Raw genomic sequence first — 8,281 nt, forward strand, 5'->3', positions numbered from 1 at the left:
AGTCTTACATCTGTGGTTTGTAAAACATTCGATGGTGTTATCTGAGATAGGCTGAATAAGCATTTAATTGAGAATAATCTTTTATCAAATTACCAGTATTGATTTACATCTGGAATGTCATGTGTTACATAGTTATCAAATACTATTCAAGACTGGATGATTATGATAAACAACAATAGACATTGTATACCTAGACCTTCAAAAGGCCTTTGATAAGGTTCCACATAAACAACTGATACATAGAATGAAGGGCTATGGTATAAGAGTTAGTTTACTTAGTTGGATAGAAGACTTTTTACATAACATAAACCAGTATGTAAGCATTTCAGATGAGAGGTCAGACACATCAAATGTAACCAGTGGAGTTCCTCAGGGAAGTGTTTTGGGGCCAACATTATTCATTTACTTATCAATGATATGCCAGATGTGTTGGAGTGTTTTGTAAAAAAAATAGTTGCCGATGACACAAAGGCTTACTGTGGAACGAATAATAAAGAAAAAGCAAATTATACTCCAAGAAAGTATAGATAAACTAGTCAAATGGACAGAGACGTGGCAAATTGAGTTTAACAATGAAGAATGTAACGTACTTCACGTTGGTAAAGATAACCCAAAATACACTTTTCATATCAACTCTGATGATATAGAAAAAAATCTGAGTTAGATAAGGATTTGGGAATTTTCGTGGATAAAAAAATAACTTTTGAACAGCACATTAATGCTACAGTAAAAAAGCAAAAAGAATAGCAGGCATGATCACCCATTTTATCCAGTATAAAAATAAAGATGTCATGGTGCCATTATTTAACTCATTAGTAAGACCAATACTGGAATATGATAAATCGATTGCGGTATTCGCAGTGAGAACGCTGTTTAAATCATATTATTCTGGTGTATCTTGGACATTAAAAAAATCTTTAAGGGCAATTAAAAATTCGTTTTAAGTCCGCGGCAAAGGAGACGTGGCTATCGCTGCAATCACACTGCAACATTTAGCCATTTTCTCTGGATCTAGATAGATGTACAAGTTTAGTTACACCCGGTTGACACGGTCGATTCAATTTCTCTTTTATGTTCATTCTAGTTTTATAGTTTTAAAGTTGATTTGAAAATTGAGTATTTTGACAAACTAATAACATGTACAGCCAAGTACAAGTGAAAAGGACTTCATTTTGAGAAAAGTGAAGACTGGACATTTTTACGTTTCATCAATTCAAGGTATTCACTCTCATGGTTTATTATTTTAAACTGTGAATTCCGACTGATTCTGCCGGTGGATATTTTTATGGCAGTTTGGGGCATAATCCAGTAAGTGATGAGGCGTTCACAAATCTTTCTCTGAATAAATATTTAACGGTCTCCTTCTCCAACTTTCCATCACATGTTATCGTGTATTGTCGATTGAATATAGGATTGGACGGGCAGGTCAACAACTTGAAACGAAATGGCGTCGTTGGCGTTCGCGAAGAATATGAGCACGCGCTTTGAATATGTATAAATATGTGTACGCAATTGATTTTTGCCCATGACTTCAGGGCTCATCCAATAGATCTATAAAGTCCACTCGTCGTATTGATTTTAGTATTTTCCGAAAAAGACCACTTGGACGAATGAACATAGTGAAAGCCCTGTACACTGAGAGTAAAACACACAAGCTTTTTATGTATTGAGTATAATTTCAAAATGTAATGTTTAAGATGAGAAAGATCAGTTTAAAGCAAATTAAGCCCCCTAGCATTAATTACAGATTAATTTTCCTTTTTTTACTATCTGGCTGCAGCAAAGACATGCAAAATAAATATAACTTCCATGCTTAGCAAAAGAAGTTCCTGTTTGAACAAAAAAATGATAAAAATGACTGCTCTTGTTGTTGTGTCAGAATATCAGATCAAAGTACCAAGTTTAGAGAATTTAAAAAAAAAAAAAAATATATATATATAACAGTAAATTCAGTTTGCATATAATCTGGCTTCTTTAAACAAAAATTTTTGTGCCCATCCCAGAGGTGCAATATTGTTTTTAACAAGATGACTGGAAAGATTTGAATTTTTCCTATTTTTATGCCAAATTTGGTGTCAACTGACGAAGTATTTGCAGAGAAAATGGCAATGTTAAAGTTTACCACGGACACACAGACACACACACACACACACACAGAGACAACCGAACACTGGGTTAAAACATAGACTCACTTTGTTTACACAAGTGAGTCAATAAAGAAAAGGAGTAAACAATCCGTACACATTCCCGTCGAATATCTAAGCCTTTTTTTCTTTTTCATTTTTGCGTTACTTTATTGACTAAATAGCTCCAGGATCTAACAAACAGACTTACTACAAGAGCAAGTGCTTACGGCATGGAGGTCAGCACAGAGAAGTCAAAGGTCATGGTCAACAGCACAACTAACATCAGTGCCAACATAACCATGAATGGTGAGCCCTTGGAAGAAGTGACCAGCTTCAAGTACCTGGGAGCAACCCTGTCCAAAGACGGCACCTGCACAGCAGAAATCCGAAATAGGATTAATTCTGCAACGGCAGCGTGGCCAGACTGAACAGGGTATGGAAGAGCAACATTAGATTCCACACAAAATTCCTGCTCTACAAGTCACTAGTGGTCTCCATCCTCTTATATGGATGTGAGACATGGACACTAATGTCAGAAACAGAAAGAAGAATCCAAGCATTTGAAACCAAGTGCTTGAGGAGACTACTACACATCTCCTACAAGGAGCACAAGACCAATGACTATGTGCGGAACCTGGTCAGCAACCTTGTTGGGCCTCAAGAACCACTGCTGGCGACTGTCAAACGACGGAAGATGGCATGGTTTGGTCATGTCATACGACATAACACCCTCTCCAAAACCATCCTGCAAGGGACTGTAGAGGGAGGGCGCAGACGGGGGCGGCAGAGAAAGAGCTGGTCCGACAACGTCAAGGAATGGACCAAAATGACGATGCCAGATCTCCTCACGACAGCTGCCAACAGAACGGCGTGGCGAGCTATGACATCTTCCTCATGTCCCCCCAACGACCCCAGCGGTCAAGGGAATGAGTGAGTGAGTGATTGACTAAATCCCATATTCCAGTCAGCATTCAGTGAGTATCAAAGAAAAAAAAAAGATCACGAATCAAAAATATCTCTCTCTCTCTCTCTCCATAATTAAAGTCCGTACCATTCTTCATATCTCTATCACCCTGCCAGACCTCTACTTCTCTATCCATCTGCATCTAACTAACATTCACAGAGTTCTATCCAAGGCTCAGTACGTCTCTCTAATTCTCTCACCCAAGTATCATTCCACATGAAATTTCGATACATCTCTACATATCTAATTTGGATCTATCTGTCTGTCTGTCTGTCTGTGTGGCTTGTTCAGGATTAAAGAGGCAGCACTGACTTGAAGTTGTGTACCTTGTGAATGGAGAGAGTTATTACCACTCTTTACTATTTGTTAATCATTTCATCTCCTGGCCTCATTGTTTGTTAATTTCCAGTTGAATAACCACCGCGGCAACCATGTGCTTGTTCTGTGTTGTCCATGCGTTCTGTGTGGATTGTTCAGGATTAAAGAGTCTATGCCAGTCTTGAATAAAAGCCCATTTGTGTTCGCACATTTCTTCTGTCTTTGCTGCTGTGTGGACATGTCAAATGATCGGTGTAAGGGCAGGCCTTGTATTTCCTTTTTGAGGAAGAGTCTGGGTTTGTTCCAATGTACCTTTTGTTTACCTGTGTGCTAGCTGAATCGGTGGTGTAGGCAGCACTGACTTGAAGTTGTGTACCTTGTGAATGGAGAGAGTTACCACTCTTTACTATTTATCTATCTGTCTTTTACTTTCTTTCTTTCTTTCTGTCTGTCCGTCTAATCTAATAAGTAGATGGATCTTAAAAAAAAAAAAAAAAAAAAAAAAGTACGCAAACATGCTTAAGTTTAAGAGAGTAAATCTGCAGATGAATCCGCTGAAGAATCTGAAATGAAAACAAAATTGATAACATTTTCCTGCACACTCGAGTCTTTTTCTTTCTTTCTTTTTTTCAATTAAAAACATTAAAAAAAAAGTGTTGCCCTCATAACCTTTCCATTGATTTTCTATCTTGTTCACTAGTGGGACCTGCTGAGAGGGGAAACAGGTGTTGTATGTTATTTCATGACCATTTTGCACCTGCCTTTGAACTGGATGAGGACTCAAATAGTTCATGTAACAATCTGAACAGTTCAGTGCTGGTTTGGTTGTTGTGGCAACAACAGTGGTGGTGATTGTGTGTGTGTGCGTGCGTGTATGGGAGAGAGTGTGTGTGTGAATGTATGATTGTTAATATGCAAGAGCATGCATGTGTGTATTATGTATGAGCATGCATGAATGTATCATATGTATGTACCTACATTCATGTGTTTTCCACATATTTGCTGATGTGTAAGTATGCATGTGTGGGCATGCACATGATTATGTGTGCACTTGTGAGTTTCAGTGCGTATGTTTGTGGATGAATGTGTGCATATATGCAAAATAATGCAAATATCTATACTTGATAAATGAAATATTCTTTTGTTATCAAAAGCATGCAGGATCGTTCTTCAGAATTTCATGCTTGCATTATGAACAAATTGAATGGCAGCATTTTGTTATCAACATTCACTTGAATTCACACACGCACACAGCCACACACATATGCATAAAGAAACCAGGAACTAAAGGTCAAATTGAGCGTTTTATTATTGTTTACAACCCAGCTGAAGCTTCTTTCACAGGCAAAACTAAATCTTGAGGCTTAATTGCACATTTCATCATATACATTCCCCAAACAGCTGTAATCAATATCCCACAAAGAAAAACAAAAACAAAATGCACACACAAATATTATAAGCCTTTTGTTTGATGAGGAACACACAGGTCACTAGAATTAACTCTGTACAATAAAATAGATCTTTTTTTCATAACGACAACAACAACAATAATAATATTAATAATAACAATATTAAATAATAACAACAATAATGATAACAATAATAATAATGATAACAATAATTATAATCATCATTACTATTATTCACATAAAATATGATTTTCCAAATAAGAACAATAATAATAGTGGTGGTTAAAAATAAACAAAGGAGGTGAAAAGCCTCATAAAAAAACTTTTGGTGAGCTGATCTTTGGGTATAATGTGATGAAGCGCTAGGCTGCCACGGACAATCAAAGGGACGTATGACTGGCCTCCCTTCCCATCAACAGCAACAGGACGCCACAGCAAAGCGAACACACAGCGCATGAGTATTACTGCTCAGACATGGAACAGGTTGAGGGTATAGGTACTAGAAACATGGTGACCAGCTGCAGGATTTACTGCATTGGAGACAGCCACAGTTGCAGTAGTATTAGCACTAGACAGAGCGAGTTGTAGCATTCATTACAACTACTACCCCAGCAGTCCTACACTTTAAGGGGGTCTTGAAACTGGGATCCCATGAGACCAGGGCATGACAAGGTCATGGAACATGGGATATGTACATATATGTATATATTTTCTTCTTCTTCTTCTTCTTCTATGGTGATGGATGAGGGTATAGGGATGGCGATGCTGCTAGGTATTTGGTTTTAGGGACTAAACAGTGACAAGGCTTTTTCTCTCTCTACATTTCCTTTCCTGAGAGATACGGACACCTGCAGTGCTGGTCAGGAAATAAGAGTAACATACGCTTCTACTGAAGACTCATCCAAGATGTGGATGACTCTCAACTGTGTCCTTAAGTTTGAGCTTGAAGCACACTCGGTTTTGGGCTCATGGTGGGCGTGGCAATGACACTGGTCTACAGACCCCAAATTTCACGGGTCACTTGCAAGACTTGTACACCTTTTTGGTCTGGTAAAGGAATGGGGCACAAAGCAGAAATATACTCTGGCTCACAACTGAAGCTCTAGCAAAATTATAACTTTCTCTGCAGCATTATAGCTGGAGTATAAGGGTCATGAACTTACAAATGGCAGGTTCAATGGAGTGGATGTGTTCCTGATTCAATGACAGAGTACAATATTCATACACATTCCTGTTCTCGACTGGTACAGACAGGTATGATGACTACATGTCACATGTTGTGGCTACGATGAGGTACAATTCTACCCGAGGACAAGTCTGTGCTGTCCCCATACTATAAAGATAAAAATGTCTGATGTGTCACCAACTTCCACACCTAAATCCTAACACCGTTCAAAAACCAAAACCACCCGCAGACATCACCAACACAAGTTTTCTTTAAAATTTCTGACAGCATTTGTAAGCACGTATGTACGCATTGCCAGGGACACACAAAAAGCCATTGCAAATGCATCCATGAATACTGTTGACTAGTAGTATGAATCAAAATGCAAGAAATGCTGCCTGCAAACTCAGAACCATGATTATAAAGACAGTCACAGAATCCACTCATATGTTCACAGGGAAACAGGGTGGGGCAAGGGGGAAAAAAAAGAGAGAGACTCAGCTGGAGTCAAAAACACAACCTTGAAAGAGAGCTCTTCTGAGCAAAATGAACATTTGGCTGCTAAAAAAAAAAAAAAAGTCCTGGAGGACACTTACCTTCTCACCGAAAAACAAACAATAAAACTGTTGAAAAGAAATAAAAACAGGGGGTAGGTGTAGGGTTGGGTGTAGCTTATTTCCTGGCAATCTTATTCAAACTGAAAAAAACCCCAACAACAACCCAACTGTGCATAAACTGTACATGTGACAAGAAATAAAGGGAAAAAAAGAAGGATAAACAAAAAGAATAACTTCTGAAACAATATGACTGATTGAGCCAAATTGTACATTCATACATTTGTTATCATTACATATCTTTATAATATATATATATATATATATATATATATATACACAACAACCTCTGCAGATAAACCATGGTTTCTATTAAAACACGTTGATGCCACCCCCCCACCCCCCCTCCTCCCCCAAAAAAACAACAACACTAACTAACAAACAAAAACAATCCATCATGGGTCAAGTGATTATTGTTATAGGATTTTCATTTTTAGAAGAACTGTGACTTTGTTTTAAGCAACCTGTTTCATCACCTGAACAGATTAATTTAAAAACAATTATGGATCATTCAAAAAAAAAGAAAAAAACAAACAAACCCCAAAACAAAAACAAATTTGATGGATCTGCTTGAATTCGCAACTTCCCCAAATCCACATGAACGTGCCAATTAACACCAATTAAATTCAGAACAAATCATCTAATTAGCATCACGAGTTTCGGCAGTACATCTTTTCACATATTTTAGTCTCTTCTATTTTATCTTGTACAATTTTGTACTTCCCACAAAGTCTCATAAATCTATCTCATATACAAGATGTCACCACAGACATCCATGCAAAAACTATCCATTTTCGATTTACGATCAAACTGCACACATTAAAAAAGACCAAACAACCCATGTATATAAAAAAAAACAAAAAACAAAATCAATCAAACAAACAAAACCCTGCTAAAACAACCACACACACACATGGAGACCTGTTGACAGAAGACACGGACTGATCAGAATCCAGTCCGGAATAAATGAAAAAATAAACTATCACAGACACACACACACACACACACACACACAAAGAGCTGAGAGCAGACAAATACTATTCCATGCTTTTTAAACGTCATGGTGGGAACTTTGATCAATCGTCGATCGGCTGCAACATACTTCAAAATCTTCAAAATGCCATGAACAGATGATCTGACGGGTTCTCAACTCTCAGGAATAGCCATGACATTGTTTTCAATTGGAATTCTGGCCAGATGGTAAGATTAGTAACCTGCTGGCCAAGAACCCCATACAAACAAAGCACGAAAAAGGAAATGAAAAAAAAAAGTTTAAAAAAGAAGAAAAAAAAGAAGAAAAAAAAGAAAGAACCTGTACAGACTTGAAACTGCAGATCGTCCATGGCATGAAAGAACAGCATAACTGGACTAAAAAATAAATCTCCAGATTGGTTCTCACATGGCGATGACAGCCAAGCTACTGTTTTATTTTTGGCAACAGTAAAAAAAAAAATATATATATATGGGGTAGTAAGCGGAACATCTGCTTTGAACTGACTGGTCTGAGCGAAAGCTCAACACTTGTATTCAATGTTGTTATCAGTTCAGTCCTTGGGAATTTGCAAAACTGAAACAGTCATTCATGCTGTGTACCTTAATTACGGTGGCAGTTATCTGTTCGACAGAGGGCAACACGGAATTAAACATTCTCTGCTGTGTACCTTCATTACAGAGGCAGTTGGTTG

Source organism: Babylonia areolata, chromosome 29 (genome assembly GCF_041734735.1).
Source record: "Babylonia areolata isolate BAREFJ2019XMU chromosome 29, ASM4173473v1, whole genome shotgun sequence".
Taxonomy (NCBI): Eukaryota; Metazoa; Mollusca; class Gastropoda; order Neogastropoda; family Buccinidae; genus Babylonia; species Babylonia areolata.